The sequence below is a fragment of the Ambystoma mexicanum genome, chromosome 2q (genome assembly GCF_040938575.1).
Source record: "Ambystoma mexicanum isolate Mex_15411 chromosome 2q, UKY_AmexF1_1, whole genome shotgun sequence".
NCBI classification, from domain to species: domain Eukaryota; kingdom Metazoa; phylum Chordata; class Amphibia; order Caudata; family Ambystomatidae; genus Ambystoma; species Ambystoma mexicanum.
Window position 1 is genome coordinate 235,950,756 of NC_090924.1, and position 22,607 is coordinate 235,973,362.

The window sequence follows — 22,607 nt, forward strand, 5'->3', positions numbered from 1 at the left end:
TCCTGTGATTGCATCCTTCACTCTTTTGTTCTATCCATTCAACACCAGCAACCTCTCTCTCACCAATCTTTCTTCCTCCACCTTCTTCCTCTGTCACAGTCCTCTCAAGCATGTCTTCACTCCAAATACCCATCACCCTAACTGAGGCTAGAGAGACTCTTTTATAATCTTCAGACTGGGCACATGCACCCCGACTAGCCGGGTGTAGTAGGGTGGTCCTTGCAATGCCTTGATTGGTCTTGAGACGTGGTAGTTCAGCAATCGGGGGCGGGGCGTGCCTTGGAAAAGGTAGTGGCTATCTTGGAGCAATGCTATGTTGTTTGGAAGGCTCTTTTGTGAGAGAGGCATTTCCTCTCTCCCCGTTCTTCCACCCTTTCTGTAAGAAAGATGTTCTAAATCTGTAGAATGTTTAAGAACTATTAACTGCTCATTCCTCTTTGCATTTGGGATTTAAAATTATTGGTATCAGTCTACATGCAAAGGGTAACATGTATTTTGTAGGGGAAAGCACTGCTGCAGTATGGAGAGGAAGGATGTACCATTACACTGTTCCAGGTGGGAAAATGGGGAAGATATGCACATCTCATTTTAAGCCCTGTTGATGCCCTTGCTGTACATCCATTGTAAGGACAGTGGCTTTCCCTAATGACTTAGACTCTCCCTAGGTCTTACCCTTCTATCAATCAGATTCAGGACATTTTAAATCTTCTCCAGGTTTTTGGACTGTGGTAATATGTCCTTATGGGAGGCGTAGTGCATAATTCCTCCCTTTGTATTTGGTCTTAAAATCTTGAGCTCTCATCAGGGAAATTCCTGCCTTCTGCTTTACTGTCAGCATGTCCCATGCCCCCTGTAACTCAAACCCATAAATAACGTTTTCCTTGCATGTAATGCAGTGGGTATTTGTGTAATCTTGGGGGGGGGGGGTCAGAGAAGGTCTCTCTTAACCTCTGTCTGGAGCATGGGATAAATGGAAAGACTATAAGGGATCCCTCGTTTACCACATTTAGGACCTGACTACCCTAGGGATCGAAACACAGGTTAACTAGGATTCTTTAGGGGCACACTGCACAGTTTTATGATTATAGTGAGGAGTCTGAATCAAGAGCTGTATTCTTTTGTAAATTGTTTTATTTTTTACCTCAATGAAAATAAATTCCATATAACATCATCATTGGAGCAGCACAATCATTCCAGTTGATGTGATTGTTGAATTGATATTGTTTTATAGTTATGGGGTAACACCTATATTAGCTAGGGTTGTTGCTATCCAAATATATTATAGAAGGTACCAGAGCGCACGTATACACTGACCATACAATATAGGTGTTTGTAGTTTAATAGTACAGTGTCAGTGCAGCGTACCACCACAACACAACATGGCAGAATACTTACTCAATAGAGAAGAGGACCGAGAAGCACCTTTTGCACTGCAGGGCAGCACAGCCAATGGTTTTAGAGCTACCAACACCCAGTCAGAGACCCCGTCAGCAGAAATGTGTCAGGCTTGAATGACTCTCTGAGAGAGAGATAAATAAATATTGGGACCAAGCATCAATGGCGAACTACCTAGACAATGATAAAATACCCAGAGGTCTGAGTGTATTGATATTTCCTAATTTTGAGAATAATGAAGATAAGGATTTAGCCCAAAAATGAGAGGATAATTTGAATAATAATTCAAAGGTAATGATTCAGCTCTTGATAGAGCATGCTACCAGAAAGCATGGAAGAATTCAATTACACATTGAAAAATTTAAACTAGAGATAGCGGAAATGCATCGTTCGGAAAGTGCTAAACAGAGAAATTATCAGACAATGTATGACATATAAAAGCTGCATCAGGATGAAGTCAAATTAAGAAAATGTCGCTATTATTTTAGGGATGACCGAGACTATAGGGATTATAGGGTATATATGTTCCAGACTTAGTATGATGAAAAATATGATGAAAATCTCAGACCCACTTCAAAGGAATTCACACCAGCCTCCTCAGCCGGGAGTTTGGATATAGAATCAGAAGGGAACCCAACCGGCACTGATGTACCAGTACAGGGAGCTGCAAGCCAACGGAAGGGTTTTTAGAAGAAATCAAAAGACATAGGAAAGGGAATCAAAGAATAGTTTTAAAACAAAAACGTGTAAGATTTGTAATGCCACCAGTGGTACATACATTAACACAAAGATCTCAGTCAGTGGGACAAGGGAAGGGCAGATGCCGACTCGGACGAAGATCAAGATCATTCCAAAAGGATAACAAGATTGCGAGCCAAGATACAAAAGGCCAGGAGACAGGGATGAACCTTAGTATTAATCTTTAAATAGAGTCCTTAGTAAACCAGAGCTAACAGTTCTTAACAAAGGATTCTCATTTGCACCCACAGTCAAAACCAATTTTATCGAATTTCAGATTGATTTATTCAAATTTGTGAGGAAATTGAAATTAAAAAAACTTTTGCTAGTAAAGTAAGAACATATGAACCTCAGGAAGTGCTAATGCCAAAGAGTGACCTTACATTCACAGACATTGAAAACACTTGTTTACTGATGACATTATAATCTGATCTAGAGACCAGTAGAGAAAAGTCTGTGAGGAATTAGGGGTTTATCCAAGGAATTTGGAAATGAGGAAGGTCAGAGCTAAATCCAAATTTTTCATAAGGCAGCGACTAAGGAAATTCACCATCACATGGACAGGACGCATGAATTTAGAACACAACATTATTTGACCATGGATGAGAAAATAACTTTGGAAACATTATCTTAGGATCCCAATATTGTGATTAAGGAGGATGACAAAGGGGGAAATGTGGTCATCCTAAATAGAGAGGACTACATTAATATGGCACAACAGCATTTGGAGACCACGGGATGTTAGAGGAAATTGTTGTCAAATCCAATGAAGGGAGTGGTTTAGGAGTTGCAAGACCTATTACAAAGGTGGCATTGTGAAGGGATACTTACCAATGATGAAAACCATTTTGTGTTGTATCAGAACCTACCATGCCAACAATTTATTTATTTCCTAAGATTCATACAATTTTTTACACTCTACGAGGGGTTCGCCCAATAAGAGCGGAATTGGTTGGGTCACAGAAAGGGTTATCCCAGTACATAGACATGTTATCAGACAGGAAGTGATGGCCCTACCCTCATACATCAGGGACACGACACAGGTACTACACATTTTACAGCATATTGAGTGGCAAACTGAGCTTTTTCTAGGCACACTAGATGTGAAAGCCTTATACACTTCAATTGATCATCTACTAGCCATAGAATCCATTAACTCTATATTTAGGAACCATTTAGTATCTAACTACACTCATATTTGAATTTTAATTCCTCAAATTGACATTAGACCACAATATTTTCATTTTTGACAACAACCACTATTTACAAATTAAAGGGGTTGCCTTGGGTGCCAAATATGCGCCCTCACTGGCAAACCTATTGGCCAGTATGAGCAGACACATGCACTGTATAACAATGAATACAGTAAATTTATAAATGTTTGGAGATTTATAGATATCATCTAGGTGTAGTCTGGTACTAAGGACAATTTCAAAGACTATGTGAGGTATCTTAATGCAATGAGTTTGGCATAGAATTGATTGGGCATGTAGACCAGAGTGCCATTGACTTCCTTGACCTGCACATGTATGTGGTACATGGCATGTTACAAACAAGGGGCCTCATTACAAGGTTGCTGGTCCGGATGCAACAGTAGCGGTAAGCTTACTGGTACCGCTGTATCGGGACCGGCAAACTCTGCGTTATGGTCCCGGGTGCCTTTCATTCTGCCAGGTGTTCCCCAGCAAGCCTGTAGCACCGGCACTGTTATGAACGGAGTACCCCGGTAATTGCCCATTCGCGGGTGCTGGATTTTCTTGCCAGTATGGAGGTAGCCTTGCTGTTAAAATCAACAAGGCTACCTCCAACCTCGTAATGAGGACTTTTAGAAAACCCACAGAAGTGAATTCAACCCTACTTGCGACTAGCTGCCATAGGCATTCGACCATCACCAATATACCAGTGGGGGAGTTCTACCGAGCAAGATGCAACTGTAGCAATGATTTAATATTTGAGCAAGAATGCCAATGTATCAAGAATAGGTTCCGGGGAAAGAGGATATTCAAATCCATGTATTTCACAAGCACATGAAAACAAAGTGTACACATCGACTGCACTAATATGATGCATCCAGTGGCTAAAGAGAACATTGAAGATACCTCTATTATCAGCATCATAACTAAACATTCAAGTGATAACAAAGCCATGTATAGAATTGTTAAAAATATTGGCATTTATTATAATTGGATTCTGATTTGGCTAAACATATTGAATCTAAGCCTGGGTTTATTTACACCAGGTCACCGACAATCAAGACTAAATTGAGTCCTTCTTATTTAAAACCAGCAGAAGTCAATGAAGTCAATGAAGTCAGTGGTAGCAACTGGTTGAGGGCCAAGGGATTCTACAAGTGTGGAAGTTGTACAATGCACAAATATGCCCATCCAGACTGTGAAGCTTTTACTAGTCAGGGAGGACCAATGGTGTACATAGAAGATTTATGAATTGTAAAAATAAATTTGTTGTCTATGCGGCCATTTGCATTTGTCAGAAAATATATATTGGAAGTACCATTAGACAATTAAGGACACGCATTCGAGAACATATGCACAGAATCATTGACAGACAAAACACCAGTTAGAAGACAAAACTAAAATCAAATTCATTGGACTGCAGAAAGCGATTCCTGGGAAAAGAAGAGGGGGATCAGAAGCGGTTACTACGCCAGCCGAAGTCTTGACTAATTTGCAAGTTACGTAGTAGTATCATTGGATTAATTACAGATCATGTAATGAATGTGTTCCTATAACTGAAGAATGTTGATAAACGGCTTGGTCTGTATAATATGTGCTCATTTAACAATAATGCATTTGTCATCGTTTGGTTAGTCCTCGGCCGAATGGTCTGTAACTTAACCAGTAAAATTATGTTTCAAAATGTGGATACTAAATTTAAATATTAATGGAAGTCTGTGGGCAACGACACAGCAGTGCCCAGGTCAAGCAGAGATTTGATGATTGACAATGCCCAAATACTAGAAGAGTGGTTATATGATTTCAGAAATATTGATATGGTATTAGGATGTGATAATGGGAACTATTGAGACATCATTTCATTTTCTGAATGTTGTATGAATAACCAACACTGATTGAATGATGGTAAAATGGGCAGGTAAGTACCAGCAATTACCAAGCCACTATATACAAGGAATCAAACGAAATGGGACTAAATATAATCAAGTATGGAAGAATGTTTTGCATAACTGCATCGCAGATTGACTTAACATATGTGGATTCACAAGGTTAAACGTGATGTGGGAATTAGTGGTTATAACTCACAATCTAAAGCAGCCATTATATGATATTTATATGTAGCATAGACAGGAATAATTTGGCAAGTCTGGCCAACTCAGGGAGAATTAGCTGTCACTATTCCACTATCACTACATTTCCAGAATGTATAAGATTAGGAGGTCCATAGTTCTCATTGGTGATTTATGATGTATTCATATTAGAATCAATAAGTGATGTACCACATCCAAATGTATAAAATTTATTGGAGTCAATATGGGAAAGAGATTGACATTGTAGCACAATCATGGATTTGGCGAGATTATTACTGCGATCGCATATTTCGATTGCGGCAATAATTAGCTTTTGTTTACTAATGATAACCGGAAGTGATGTGACGCATCATGTACGCATGACATCACGCTGCTAACTTAAATATCATGAAAACAAAATGGCAGCCCTTAAATGCTGCAAATGAAGAAGACTCTTCCCTAAGCAAGGCAGTCATTGAAAGAAATACAGGTACGTTTTTTGATTTCTTTTTCATTTTGTCAAAAAAGGTAATCTATATTTGGTAATTTATATGCATTAGCCTTGGAATCATAAAAGAGTGACCTACTCCCTACAAGATATCGTATATAACCATTTTACTATTGGCGTCAATAAAACCAATATGTTCGGGGGTGACAGGTCTTATTAACCCAATTCTAATGAAACAGATAGATCAAAGGGAATCTGGTGGTTATATACGACACGTTGTGAGGAATTAATATTATATTACATGAGGTTATCCAACCAGCAATGTGGGGGGGGGTTTACAGGCAAATTAGCCTAATCAAAATATAATAAAGTTAATTGCAGAGAATACACTAATCAGAACATTTTGCTAAAGGCTTGAGATCAAACTGTTAATACTGTACAATAAGTATATTCAATTTTCATTTGTAATATTGTAGTGAACATAATTAAATGGATATTTAAGGGACATGACGGACATAAGCCACATTGATATTGGTGAGCAATTGGAAATCAAATGGTAGGTTTAAAAGTTATACATTAAGGAATTAACTAATCTAACAATCCATTCATTTTTGGTCGGACAGATATAGATTAAGGACCAGCACGAATTGGAATATGTAATGCAAGTAACTGCCGCGTACAGCACAAAATACAGGGTGAGTCCAATCAGGTATTGGGCACGCTGATGATAAACCAAGCTTGCCACCAAGCACTTTTCAAATGATGTTAACCAACAGTTCACAGGGCATAGACACAATCAGGTGATTTGCATGGGCTTACCTGGGTGCCCTTGTGATATAGTACTTTTGAATTTGGTGTTGGAGATCTCCCTTACGTAACTGCTCGTGTAAACCAAAGGTCTAATTATATCAAGGTAAAACCCTGCACAAGGGGTGTTTTTGGAAAGGTGGATCAGATAATGAGAACTATTACGATGAACAATAATGTTTCTGTTTTGCTTTCTCCCTTTGTAATTTGTTTTCTTTTGTGGTACTGAAAAATGTTGAATATAATGGATAACTGTATGTTTATGCAATGTTGCTATTTGGAATGTTAATTGTTGACATATATCTGTATAAAGTCAAAGGATATGACAAGAGAATGTTCCATTAAGAGTACACTAGTCTTGAGAAAGACCTAGGGGTCGAAACACGTGTTGACTAGAATTCTTTTAGGGCACACTGCACCGTTTTCTGATTATAGTGAGGAGCCTGAATTAAGAGCTATATTCTTTTGTATATATTTTTTTTTTATCTCAATGGAAATAAATTCCATCTAACATTATCATTGGAGCAGGGCAATCATTCCAGTTGAATGTGTACCCTAGTGGGTGGCCTCAATCCCATAGTCCCCTGGTCCTCTCCAATGCCTTCCTCCAATGTGAGTATGACACAGGCACAAGCTATTGTGCTGAATTTTGTGTTGTGTGTGCGATTACAAGTCCATTATTTTCAACATATCATTGCTGATCATGGTGTGGTTATGGTGTGGCCTATCATGCAGTGCCAATTTTGCATGGCTATTGTGCTCATCTGACTATATCATTACAGGCGCATTATTATTGGTCATGCTATGGGCTTGTATGCAGTGCCCTTTGTCTATTGCCATTGTCTGGAATTTTGTTAACACACCTATTACACCAAGCATTTCATTCCGAACATATGGTCCTTTGTCATTGCGTGCTCATGATTTAGGCATATATGCTTTACATTTTGTCTATGGCTATTCTGCTGAATTGTATTATGACCATGCAATTCTGAGTGCATTGTTGTTAAGTGTAGTCTGGTTGGTCATAGTGTGCTCTAGGTGTGTGCTCGCATGCTGGTACATTTATTAGGGGCATGTGAATATCTCAATGCAAAAACACGTTTTCTTCAGCATTCTTTTCTACATTAACATGTTTATTAAACTTCACCAAATGTGCTCTTAGTGTTCAGATCTGGCTGGATCAGTTGTCACTACATTTGGTTAATTTTCTTTTATCTATGTAAAGTGCCATGTAACCTTAACTGTAAAGTTGTGAATGATTCTGGAGCTATCCAGCAGTCATTGGTAATCTTTCAAAGAGCTGGACGTTGTTTTCTGTTGTTCATTTGGGATCTGGAATATATTATTTAGGCATGGCTTTTAGGCATTCGTTTTAGGGGTGATCTTTTAGGCATTGTAGAATATAATTCTAGTTTTTATTCCAACATCTTTAAAAGATCATCTTTATTTAAATGAAAAGGCATCCATGTAACCCTTGCTAGGGCTCCTTGTTTACATACTTGGTGACATAGTGTCTTGATTGAATGTGCACTCACTCACTTGTTGGTTCAGTCCAATAGCGCTACATGAGCGCTTACATTTCCTGTAAAATTTGCTAGCAGACTTTGAGGGAAGGGAAAATACTTTGGGGCATGGTGGAAATAAAAGTTTGCTGCGTCTTGATGATCGATGGCATTAGTTTCAGGGTGATTGCGTGTTTGACATAACACACCAACTGCTTGAATGGAGGAGGAATTAGCACTCTGTAAACTTTTTGGGATGAGCACTTAGACATGACTTGTTTTAAAAGCCCACCATAGTTGACACACACAAGCACTTGCATTTTTTTTCTCCATATCGTTCATATTTATTAGCACACTATAATGGCATTGTTTTGGGGTTAGGCTGGTTGATCAAATGTGAGCTCACACTTGCCTTGGTTGAGTGCAGTAGCTAGCTGACACACAAGCAGTTGAATTTCTCGTAAAATGTATTAAACACTTTGCATTAAGGGACGAATTCTTTGGGGTGTTTGAAGAAGAAGAATCCTTTCCAAACAATTCAAAAATGAACAATCGGCCAGTGTGCCCCAAAAACATTTCCTCCCTCTCTCAAGGTGTGCTAATTCATTTGACAAGGAATTCAAGTGCTCGTCGGCGTCACTAACAGTGCTCTACCAGTACTTATCACTACTTGTCAAATGTATTAGCTTACTTTGGTTCAAGGGGGAACATCCTTTGGCATGCTTGCTGATTGAAAGCACAACTTGGTTGAGTTGACAACCTCACGCTTTTGAATTTGCAATCAAGAGGAAAAGTCTTTGGTTTGTGGCTCACGCTCGACTTGTTTCCATGCAGTTGCTGGCACAGACAAGCACTTGAATTTCTTGACATATTTTAGCAGACTTTGTGAGAAGGGGAAACACCATTTGGACACCTGTTTGAACACTGGCTCACACACACCTTTGCTGAGCACAGTAGCCGACACAAACAAGCTCTTGAATTTCTTGTCAAATTGATTAGCATTCTAGGTGAAAGGCAAATATGTTTGTGGTGCGCTGGTTGGTTGAACGTGTGTTCATGCATGACTTGGTTGAGCGCAGTAGATGACACAAATGAGCACTTGGATTTCTCGTCAAATGTATTAGCACACTTTAAGCAAAGGAGCAATCTCTTTGTGGTGTGTGGCTTGATTGAACGTGCGCTCATGCAAGACTTGGTTGAGAGAAGTGGCTGATACAAATAAGCACATTCATTTCATGGGCACACCTTAGCGAAGTTGAAAAACTGCTTGGAAGTCATTGGAGGGCATTACAGTTTTGGTGGTATCCCACCAAAATGGTAATACAGTTTCCACCACTTGCAATGCTAGAATTACCGGCATATTCCAAGTGGTGGAAATGCTGGTAAATCCCCATTCAATGGAGTACCATAAGATTCCTTGGCACCATAGTAGAGCAACATGAATCAACCAGAAGTAGCACATCAACCATGGCTACCTGTATGCAGAGTGTTGAAACATCAGTGGAGGTGGCTCTGTGGGCTTCTAATGTCATCACTGGCTTAACTGCACCTGATGCACCTGACGCTTCACTACTTCCAACCCAAAGCACACCTTCACTAACATCTGAGTTTGGCACAAGTGGGAAGGAATCCCATTCTCAAATGTTGCAATAGACCAGGTTCCATGTCCAAGTTCTGTAGGAGTCTGTTGAGATGTCAGCAGAGGAGCTGCCCACTAAATATGTTTCAGAAGGATATGTTCTTAATAGAGGGGCTGGGAGCGGCACTACTCAGCAATAGCTCAAGTGCTGCAAGGTCATGGTTAATTATCCATTTAGAGATGCAAAATGTTTCGCAGTCTGACACTCCACTGTATCCCCCTCACCACTTCAACTCCTTTGCCCTATGAATCCAATTATGGCAATCATGGTGGTGATGACTCTGGGGAGTTTGAAGATGATGACCATCAAGATATTGACAAAAGTCCACCTTGTCAAAAGGAAAAGTGGAGAGAAATATATGAGAGCACTGATTCTGAATCCAATCCCAGATTAAGCAGCGACCCAGAGGTTCTGATGGAGGAGCAAACATTGTAGTGATGGTAAATGAAGGTGACTATTGTGGTGAGGAGGATTAAAATGATGTTGATGCCCCATAATGAAGTAACAAACCTGCAACATTTTGCATGTCTATGATTAAACAACGTAGCCAGGGGTAGGTAATGCATTGCCATGCTTGGACAAGCCACCATACCATGAAACCTGATTGTCACTCACACGCTTAATTTTGATGCACTCCCTCAAGGAGGGTGTGCATCGCTAATATTTACTCACTCCTGTAGGGAAAGGGATGACCACACAAATTCTGAAACACTCCTGCAGGGAAGAGGGTGCACACCTCATCTTTGTGGCCCTGCTGGAAGGAAGGTGGGTGGGTGCAAACACAATTGTTAATGCTCTACCACATGGAGGCACATACAGCCATACACACATTTTGCTACTGTGATGCAGAAAAAGGTGTGTGCATACATTTTCTAAATCACTTTTACAGGAAAGGAGTTGCACATATAAGTCTAATTTACTAGTGCAGGGAAGCATGCCAACACACCAATTTGGAGGCACTCCTTCAAGAAAGGGGGTACACAGACACATGTTGATGTGCTCCCACAGTGATTGGGGCACATACATAATTGCCAATGCACTTTCACAGGCAAGAGGGCACACATACAATTTCAAATCCACTCCTGCAGGGAAGGGGGTGCATACACAATTTCTAACATGCTTCCACAGGGAAGCAGGCACACACACAATTTCATATTCACTCGCATAGAGAAAGGAGTAGGCACACACACCATCTAATAACACTCCCCCTGGGAAGGGGGTGCACACACAATCTGTAACATACTCCTGCAGGGAAGTGGGACCACACACAAATTCCAATGGGCTGGTAAGGGGGGTGTGATACTTGAAATGCCTTTGGAGGGACAGGGCTTCCTGTCCTTGTCCTACCACTTCTCTGTGTGTGTTTTCTCTATGTTTTCTGCCACTGAGATCCTGCCTGGACCTATGTCAGTGCAGCTCTTCATTCTTATCTTTTGTTGAGCATCACCCATGGGATGACCTTATGGCATCCATGAGTAGGGGTACACCCTTGTACCCCTCATGTATGTTTTCGAGCATCTATGTGTTGCCCAGAGAGCAGGCTATGTGCTTGTGGCACATACATGCTTACTTGGCAGTGACTCTGAGTGTCCTCCATTTTTGGGAGATCCAGGCCATGCAATAGGAATCAATGGATTCCTGTTAGGAGGCAAGATGGTGCATGTGGTCTCTTTTTCTATTGCCTTTCACCTTGTTTCCCAAAGTCCTGGGAAGCCCTGAATCTTTCCCTTACTCCTGAATGGTTGTTTGGTGGAAATACCATAAATGACCTGGGGAAGCCTCCTGTCAGACTGACTGGAGCATTTGCAGGTGTTGTGGGTTCACGCTAGGGGTGGGACCTTTGTGAATGGAGTCTGAACTGAACTCACATTCTCTGTTGTGGGTGCGTGGTTTCTGTGTGTGTGACACAATGAATGAGACAGCCCTGACTGAAACTGACATGAATGCAGTGTAGTGTGCAGAAAGGCTGGGTTCTTGCCCCAATCCACATTACTTTGTTATGGGTGCCTTGGTTGAGTGATTGGCCTGAACGCCTGTGAGCCTGATTGGCTGCTTGCCTGCATGAATGCCCTACTGTGTGATTAGCTGACTGAGCCTGGCTCAGCCAGAGTGAATGAGGGACAGATGTGTATATCTGGGGACCTCTCACTTACCAATTTGTTCAGTAGCTGAAGTCAAAGCTTAGCAAGAAGAAGCTGCTCCTTGAAGCCCAGCTATGTCCTCAGCGCTCAGTGCTCCTTTGAAAGGACATCCTTGCAGTAAATACTGACCACCATTTCCCACCCATCGTGCGGTACTGTCGAACGCCCGTCGGTGGGTTTCCCGCCACCAGAAGCTATCGAAGTCGTCCCGAGGGTCCAGACTTGGCGAAAGTCCAAGTCCATTCCAGGGGTCGAGTCCAAGTTACCAGAAGCCGTCCAGAGGTCCGTGCTGCGGCTGCAGCACTGAAGAACCAAATGTCAGAAAACTGCGATATTCTGAAAGACTTTGGTATTTTTTTGTCTCGGACTCAACATCCCAGTGGTTCCTTCTTCCAAAGGGGGTCCATCCTGGGAGGGAATTGTCAAGTAAAGCTGAAAAACTGCCACTTCGCCTGCCAGGGCAACAAAGGTACTGTGATGAGGAAGAGCTTCTTCTAGCCTCAGGAGTCGTCAAGGTGTCCCAGATTTGTCTTGGCTCCTGTTCTCCTGTGGCCTCTGAGTTTCTTTTGGGTAGTAGAACCTTTTGAAAGAAAGCACAACGTTATTGAACAATATTAGACTGGGCTGTAAAAGACAATATTACTTATTCCCTAACGTTTCTATTACAGGTTGTCCTGGTGATGGGTTCCTCACTCAGAATTAATTGTCTAGTCTAAAGAAAGCATTTTGCCACTGTTCATAAATAACCTGCCCTTCTTTCCAATTATATGCTGGTTACACCTGATTTTAGAATTAACCTGCCACTTAAAACTGTCTGCAGTTAGTGCAGTTCTTACTGAATGTAAGTAGTATGTGGGACCAACTTGAGTGTATATATCTACGATTTTCTAAATAAGTATTCCATGTACAAAGTGTTATTATTTATATGTATATACTGTTAGTAGAAGTAGCAAACCTTATTTTATATAAAGAAGCTGTGTTATCACCTAACATAGTGTGTGGACATTCCTTTGTGGGGGCTTTGGGTAAACACTGTACTTAAGAACCAGTCTGCATCACCTCCTGAAAGCTTAAGCCTGGCTGCTAGCCATGTATACCAAATTGAGAGCCTTGCTGGGGTTGTTCTGTGCATTTACCGTACCATATAGGGGCAGAAGTACAGATACCCCCTCCAATCTTTACACAGTGCACACATCATTTCTAACACCTCACACAGGGAAGGGGGTGCATATTTAATTTCTGCTGCACATCAACAGGGAAAGGGGTGCATACACACATTTTGCCTGATTCGTACAGGGAAGGGGGCACACACAGAATTTTTGCCTGGCTTCTGAAGGGAAGGGGGGACAAACAAAAAGTTTACCTCACTCCAACAGGGACGGTGGCAAATGCCTAATTATTTTATGCACACGCCATAAGGAAGCAGGAGCACACACACAACATGAATGTCTCTCTCATGATACTTGAGTCCGAATAGAGAGAGGATGTTCTTGATTAACCCATTCTCAAGTCTGAGCTTATTACCTTAATGTGGTGAAACTCGTTGCAAAACATAACTTCCAAATCTCAGCAAGGCATACTACACTGCTTCTGGAGGTTCCGGTAAGAGGCAGAGCAAATGTATTTCAACAGAACTTGAGCAGCTGCCCTTAATTCCCCAAATCCCTAGGCAATTTCTCCTAGGCTGATGATACACAATGCTGTCTCTGCCTTTTCTCTATGTGACACTGACACCGCAATCAAAATATGCAGGCTTGGCATGGAAAGCATAGGAGAAAGAAGATGCCACACAGTTCCTTCAGCCAGCCCATCATATCTAAGCGAACTTCTAATGGTGATGTTGTTTCCCGTTAACCTTCCAGGTGCTTGCAACACAACCCTTGTCATCCTCCCTGTTACTGGTGGTGAGCTCTAAGGGACAGAGCACGGAGGATGCAAAGTCTCATAGTTTTGGATTATAGCATGGGACATCCACCCAGTGAATTGTTACCGATAGTGTACTCCTTCGTAGGAGTCTGCAAATGTCTACATGCCACTCCACAACATTAATCAGATTTGTTATCCTTTTTTAGATTGGGAAGAAGACTAGGCATATTCATATGGTCTCTCCCTAGACAAGAACACTGAGTAAAGCCTATCTAAAATAGGATTTAGAGAAAGTAAAATGCCTCAGTGAATGATTTATTCTGATCGAAAACAAAAGGCTTCCTGATTTCTGATTACGGTGCCTGCGTTTCAAATTTCTGCCCTCAATAGAATTGTTTCAACATTCAAAACATTACACCAAACCACACTGGACAAAGTTTAACATGTTTTTTTTGCTTTGCTTTTCTAAGTTTTTTAAGTTTTCAGATTATGATTGTTTTGTTTATTTATTTTTATTTATGAAGGAGGAAATGAAAACAACATAATCCTCCCAGTTCATCAAACAACATTAAATATTGGCAGTTCCCCTGTGAAAGGTCCAAACTGCCTTAGAACATTTGAAAGGACATCCTTTCAGTCACTGCTGACCACTTTTTCCTGCCGGAGCGAGCCCACAGTCGTGGGGTACTGTGGAACGTCCACTGGTGGATTTTCCGCCACTAGAAGCTATCAAAGTCGTCCAAAGGGTCCAGATTTGGTGAGGATCCGAGGCCCATTCCAGTGGTCGAGTCCAGGTTGCCAGAAGCCGTCCAGACGTCCATGCTGTGGCTGCAGCACCCCTGCAGTACCACACCATCAGCATTTCAAATGGAGTTGGGTGGTGTGTCGTAAAATGCTGAATCCCACTAGCTAATCTCTCCTTCTCCAACAATTTTCGCTGGCGAACAATGTGCCCACACAAAAGGCAGCATGTCCTGAGCTGGTGGGAAAGGTTGTCTTTGCCCTTACTATCTGGGTGAAGCACTCTGTAAACAATACACCCTGCTATGCTGCCTGGAAGGGTCTGGTTCTTTTGTCTGTGAGAACAACACCATCGCTGTGGGAACAGGACTCACTAGAGGGATAGGCTTTTGATAAGGGTGGTGTTGCTGTTTTCCAGTATCCTGTGAGTGGCTAACCTCCTCCTCATGACATGTTGTGGGTTGAGGTGGACATTGTGACATTAGAGAGCCACAGTATTCCGTAAAGGTTGGCTGAGGTCCGACTGATGGACACCAGGCACTGGGTGTAAAAAACAGTTTTAGCCTCAGTTGGTAAAAGCACCTCATGGAGAATGATGGCAAGGGGGTGCTTTTCCTTTCCCAATGCCCCTACAGATAGACTTCTTGGCCTACCTTGCATACTTATTTGCCTTATTGTCTCTTCCCCTTGACTCCTGCGCTACTGGCTGTGCTATCATTTCCTACACGCCCTGTCTTTTGCATGCAACTCGTCCCTTTATTCCTGTTAGGAAAGATTTTATAATTGTATGTAATTTTCCCTCCATGTGTCAACCCCCAAACTTTTTGCTGCTGTTTTAACACCATTTACTGACTTTGCCAGAGAAGCACAGCCTTCAGCTGCACTCCTCTGGGTTTTCGCTCACTTCTTATGGGGACACTGACATGCCCTTAAGACAGTCAGTAGTGGGAGACTTTGTTTCCCATAGACCTTTCCTCATGTTGCAGATTTTTTGCAACATGTAACGAGTGTGCAAAATAACTTACCTTACAGCACACTTGGGTCTCTAGTCATTTCCAAAGGCCCTAGAAACTCTCGCTGGACTTTTTATGACCTGAGCAGATGTGTCATGGACCGGACTGGTGGCAGCTATTGTTTTCTTATATTTTTAACCCTTTCTTGCCATGTTAGCCGCGTTTACCGCGTTTGGCACGAATAGGTGGCCTGGCTCCAAAATGGCCATGCCACAAGGTTCTTTGTCCTGTCCTTTGGCCATCTTGCCCCTTCACCTTCCCCAGGTCGAGTCGACCCGGGTCAGTCCTTATTTGCTCATGCACTTTCCCACGAAACCCAATGCTTTCGCGGGCTTCTGCATGCCTTGTGTGTGTGCCTCCAGGATGTGGGCTGGGATGTCTGTTCCCAATACACATCCTGGGTGCCAGAGAGTCTGGAGTATCCTGAATGCCTGGGACCACTGTGGTCCGTGATTGGTCCACGTATGAAGTGAGTGTTTGGGAGCAGATCTCCCATTGGGTCCTCTCCGTTTTGGCGCAAAGGGAACTTTGGATAAGAGGAGGCTGAAAATACCACTTCCATGTCGATCTCTTGAGTTCACACCGAACAAAGGATAAGGAGCCAAGTATCCTGCAACAACAAGCCGAGTCAAGGAACAGCTGGTGACCGCGCTGGAAGGTTTGGCACCCTGCACCCGCTGTCGTCCCATGGGACCCCTCTGCCTCTGATTGTCCTAGAAGGTCTGCGAAGATGCTTCAACCCATTGGAATAGTGGGATCAACTATTCTTGGCACCTTCATCAAACCCTGCAAGTAAGCCGCTTCGGAAGTGTCCCTGGGCCAAACAGTGGGCTGACCAGTTTACACAGGACCTTTGCTCTGTCGCCGCCACTGTTTCGAGGAGGCCCTCGAAACTTGGTTTACTGCTAGCTCTGTGTCCACGGCACCCTCACACCGAATTTCATACACTTGGCATTCCCAGGTCTGAAGTGAGACGAGTGTGCCCGGACCGGAGTAAACGCGGTTACCGTATTGCCCTGCTGAGGCAACGACCTGTGCAAGTTCACTGCATTTGTGACCCCCTTGCCCCTGAAACCTGCTGCAGTGGAATTGGGCTGATTCCTCCACCCTCAGCGGAGAAATCACAACTGTCCCATTTGGGAATCCTCGCTGCAACTCGGGAACTACACGGTGTTGAGACGTCCTGATTGTCGCATTCGAACCTGCCAGGGAAGTGGACTGTACTGGCGAAGTTTGGGTCTGCCTGTGTCGGGGAACAGTGAGTAATCCTTACCCCAACCGGTAGCCCCTAGCACAGGAGCTCATTTTTACACACAAGTGGCCCCTGAGGGCCCCTTTCCTTTCCACAGCTATTGTGAGATTGCGACTCCATTCCCCACTCTCAAACTGCTTCTGCCCTCAAGTGGAGGTGCTGCTTGAAGAGTGGGAACTTGTTATTCATTGCCTCATCAACCTTCCTGAGCTGCTAGAGACCCTTGAAGAGACCCTATTTTGTCCATTGGCACAAGCGCGTGCATGTACTATTGAGCACAAGGCTCCTCTCTTCGTAGGGCTTGGACTGCCTCTTAGTTAGGTGTATTCTTGATGTGGAACTGGGTCTAAAGATTACCTGCACTGCCTGTTTTCCTCCCCATCTAGGTGGTCAACATATTTTGTGCTGTTAACCCCTTATACCTCATTGGTCTTGTATATGTATTGTGTTGATTATGATATATTGGTTTATTCTAGTGTTACTGTGATTCTTTACTATGGTCTATGTTACAAAGGCCTTGTAATAAATGTGTCTATATTATTTTTTTTTAAACTTTATTTATTGATTGTGGTACACAGCATTGCAGCAGCACGATATGTCATAAATATCTACAACAGAGATGTTCAGTTCAGGTTCATAAAATAGTATACAGTATTTACAGATCTGACACATTTCTGGGCCCTGCTGGGCTGCTACTGGCCGAACCCAATTCACAAAGATACGCTCTGAACGGGGCCCAAATGTCCTTTGGTTTACTTGTATTGGGGAGTGACACCACATATCGTTCCTCGCATTCATTCACATACATTAGCTCTTTAAGGAAGTGGTTTACGTGTGGCGCCTGTGCACTCTTCCACTTCTGCAGAATGCATTTCTTGGCCACTACACATGTAATGTTGAAGAGCCTTCTGGTCACCTCAGAACTCTTGCCTATATCCCCGAATAGGTATTTCTGTGGCGTAAGGTCCGCCGGGACGTGTGTGACCTCTTCTAGGACTTCCGCTACCTCCCCCCAGAATCCGCATATATGTGGGCAACTCCAATACATGTGGAATGAGTCAGCTTGTTCAGTCCCACACTTTTGGCACCTACCAGGGCAATTTTGTGTAAATTTCGCACATTTTTGGGGGGTGTAATGTAACTTGTTCAAAACCTTAAATTGAATCAGCCGGAGGCCTGCATTCTTGGACACCCTCATGGTCAGTTCACAGTTTCTCGCCCAGGATTCGTCTGTTATGGTGATACCCAGGTCTGTTTCCCAGGAGGCTTTTATTGTGTTTACCGACGGAGTGTTAGCCTCTATAGCCATATATAGTCCAGAGACACTAGTTCATGACCGTGTGGACAAGGCCATGAGACATGGGTGCGGTGGGGGTTCGTCTGGGAACATTAGCCATCTAGCCTTGAAGGCCATTCTCATTCTGTGATATTGTGGAATCTTCAACTGGTCTCTCCCCATCCCTATTTTGAACTCTTCCAGTGTTATAAATCTACCGTTGGGGAAAATGTCTTTGATTTTAAATTCACCTTCTGGGTCCCATGTCTTCTAAAATCTAAATCGTATGAGGGTGATATGCCAGGGAAGTTCCAAAACGGGGCCTCCAAATAATATGGTGTTTCCAATTCGAGCCTATGGTAGATCTTGGACCATGCGTGTACTGTTGCACTGACTGGACCAAATGGGCATTAATCTTTGTGTTTGTCTTTAAAGATGACTGGCCTCAAGTCGGTTGGACCTGCTGCGTGTTTCTCTAAACATATGTGTGGTGAAGTGTCCTGGTCATCGTACCAATGTCTGACAAACTGGGCCTGTGCCACCAGGTAATATAATTCGAAGTTTGGGGCAGCGATGCCACCCTTATTGTAGGGTTCCACCATTTTCCCCCATTTCATTCTGGCCGCTCCCCCGCACCAGACAAACTCAACAACCATGGATCTGAGAGTATCGAAGAACTGTTTACCAGGCCACAGCGGGATATTAGTGAATATATATAATAGCTTTGGTAGAATAACCATTTTCAATATAGCCACCCGGCCGGAAAGCGAAATGGGGAGCTTAGCCCATAGACGGAGTTTGGTGGAAATCGTATTTAATAGTGAGTCATGGTTATCAGAGTACAGGGATGTCCTGTCTCCCGACACAATAATACCCATGTATCTTATTTTAGTAGGAGACCACTGTAAACCTTGTGTGTTGCTCGGGCACCTAGTGGAAGGGGTTAGGGGAAAGATTTTGGATTTGGAACAATTGGTTCTATATCCTGAGTATTCTGCAAACTCGTATATGGTTTCCATCGCTGGCCCCAGGTGCACGGCCGGCTCTCGGATATACAATAGAGTGTCATCTGCGTATAATGATATTGACTGGGTCAGGCCAGACATCTTTATACCTCTCTGTCCTTGGTGTTCCCTAATAGCTGCTGCGACCGGTTCCATCGTAAGGGCAAACAGTATGGGAGAGAACGGGCAACCCTGTCTCGTACCTCTTCCCAGTCCAAACCATTCAGACATGGTGCGGTTTGTAAGTACCCTGGCACCCGGGTTGGTATATAATAGCCTTAAGCATTTTTGAAAGTAGGGGCCTAGTCCAAATTTCTCTAGCACCATAAATAGATACATCCATCACACTGAATCAAATGCTTTTTCAGCTTCCAAGGATATGGCCACGGCCTGGGCTTCGGGTTTGATCTGGGCCATGACCCCAGACAGCCTTCGAAGATTCAGTGCCGTTGACCTAGTGAGAATAAATCTGCACTGGTCTGAGTGTAACAGCGTGGACATGTTGGGTAGGAGTCTCGGAGCTAGGATTTTAGCAAATATTTTTGCATCGCTATTTATTAAGGATAGGGGCCGGTAAGAGGACATCTAGTTCGGTGGACGTCTTGGCTTCAGGAGCACTGTTATTATGGCTTCTTTCATAGATGTAGGAAGAATTCCCAACTCCATGGCCTCCTCCCACACAGACAGCAATATCGGGGCCAACTCTAAGTGGAGCTCCTTATATAACTCGGCTCCCAGTCCATCCGAGCCGGGTGCTTTCTCATTGGCTAATGATTTTATTGGTTCCTTTATCTCGTCAATCGTTAGGGGCTGATCTAACAGTAGTTTATTCTCCATAGACAATGTTAGGAGTGTAATTTTATCTAAATAATCTCTGGTGGCAGTAGCTGATTTCAGGTCATGGTTATCATATAATTCTGAGTAAAAATGGGTAAATTCTCTATTTATGCCTTCCTCACTCGTGGTAACTGTGTCGCCCCCCCCTATTATGCTAGAAATCGATGTATGATGTCTCTCGGCCTTCAACAGGTTGGCTAGGGTTCGACCTGCCCTGTTCCCTTCGCCATATCGGCGTGCTCTGATTGGAGTTGCCATATATAGTAGTTCCCTAGTGGCTAGTTTATTAAACTCTTGTAGGTTACTGTTGATATCTGCCAGGATGCTGTCTTCATGTGTGGTTGTATATCTCGTTTCTAGCTCCCCCAGTCGTTTCTCCACTTCTGCCAGCTCCAGACTCGGTGTCATGCACTGAGGAATAGAACGAGTACTGTCTGGTATGCGGATGTAGCGTTCTCTAGGCATCCACCATTGTTACTTGTGATAGGATGTGTTGTAAGATAACGGATGCTCTTGTAGGGTTTCTGTGTTTAGAGGTGGAGTGGTCCAAAGCAATATGCAAGATGGTATTAGAGTCCCCTCCCCACAATATCTGCTCGCCCCCAGAGAGGCCCATCTCATGAACCACATTTGTATAAAAATCAGGGTCATCCACATTTGGTCCATAGGTATTCATCAATATTAGTTCTTCCCCAGCAATAATGCCCCACACTATGACATAGCGACCCTGAGAGTCTATTTTACTTTTCACAAATCGGAAAGCAACAGAGGAGTGTATTAGGGTGAGTACTCCTCTTGCCTGTGAAGAGTATTCAGTATAGAATCTGTGCTGCCCCCACCCTCTCAAGAGCTCAGTGTTGACTCTCTGGAGTGCATGTGTTTCTTGTAACATGATCAACTGGGGGTGGTGTCTGGTGACATATGCTCCCACCTTGCTCAACTTAGCGCGATTGTTTAGTCCCCGGATATTCCATGTGAGAAGTTTTAGTTTCAGCCCTTGACCCGTCGCACTAGTGTGTGCCATGTCTTCAAATGTTCAGTGCGTCTCTTGTTTTGCTGACTCTCGGAGGTGTTTCATGTGCTGCAGCGCGACCGCAATTTTTAACTTGTAGGACCCCTCCAACTGGATCCCAGGACCTCAAACCCCCACCCCCGTTCCCACATAGCTCAACGGAGCCAAATATCTTGTAACATTTTGGCCCCCGACCCACATCATCTCCCCCAACTTGATGATGCTGCCCTTCAATTTTCATTTCCTTAACTTGGTGGAACTCTCCTGAGGGTCGCCTGTTGTGTCCATCTGACTAGCCCCCGGTGGAGGCTCACGGCTCGATTAACCATAAGTCTTTGTTCAGGCCGTCCATGCTAATGTAGCTGTATTCTTGTGGCGGTAGGCAAGTGGCGTGCTTTTTCAAACTGTCTTGTCTCTCATCTCCCGGATGCGGTCTCACATTTTGATCGATTACTCGATGTCCGGGAGGCAGCGGGATAGAAGCTTCCACATACGCCATAGCTTCTGTGGGGTTTTTGAAGAAGTGGGCTCTTCCCCAGGTTGTATTCTCATTTTCGCCGGGAAGATGAGAGCATATGGTATGTTGCACATTCGCAGTTGCTTTTTAACCATTTCATAGCACCTTCTTTGTGTTTGTATATTTGCTGAGAAGTCCGGGTATATGTGGATTCTGTTTTGCTCATAGTGTAAGGTTCCCTTCTCTCGGGATAATCAAAGTATGGTATCTCTGTCCCTGTAGTTAAGGAGATGTGCGATTATGGTGCGGGGGGAGCCCCTGGCTTCGGAGGTGGTGCTAGGGTACGGTGGGCTCTCTCAATTAGAAAGTGTTCCAAAAATGAGTCAGCTCCTAGGATGTCTTTTAACAGATTTTACACCTGTCTTTCTATGGGTCCCTTACCAAAGGTTTCCGAAACTCTGACAATTTGGATGTTGTTTCTCCGAGATCTCGATTCGAGGTCTTCACACTTATTTTGGGTTTTATGCAGTTCCGTTTTGAGCTGAGCTATGTCACATCTATGTTGTGAGATTGCATCCTCGTTTGTGCATATTCTGTTCTCTGCTTCCGATATGCGTGCACTTTCTTTCTCGACTCGTGCTTTCAGGGATCCGATTGGCGCCACTTTATCATCCAACTTCACATTCACCGCCATGAAACCATTCTTCACCAGTGTTGCCAGGCGATCTAGCGGATCTCCCTCCTGTCTATCTGGTGCCTGTGGCGCCCCCCCGGCCGACCCGTGCGGCTGCCAACTGGTGAAGGTATCCATTGGGCCGGTCTTTTTCCCTCCCGTGCCCCTCTTCTCACTGCAGCCCATGTGTCGTAGCTTGCAATTTAAGGGTGGATGTGTTCTCCCACGTAGCACCACCAACGTGATTTCGCACAGGGGAACCGGGGGGGGGGGATTTCCCCTCACGCCCGTCCCCGCTCCGGATGTTTGCACGTGCACTGGGAGTAAGACTGCCACTTAATTAGCAATCAGATCCCTCCCAGGTTTACCCCCAAGTCTGTTTGGATTAGTGCCTCATCAAGGTGCTTAGTAACGTTCTTAGGATAGATGGGGTCTTGCCTGCGTGGGCTGCTTATTTGTGCCCAATATATTCAGGACGTGCTAGGATTGCGGGCAGTTGTTCGAACTTCAGGGCTTATATTAACCCAATATATCTTCTACGGG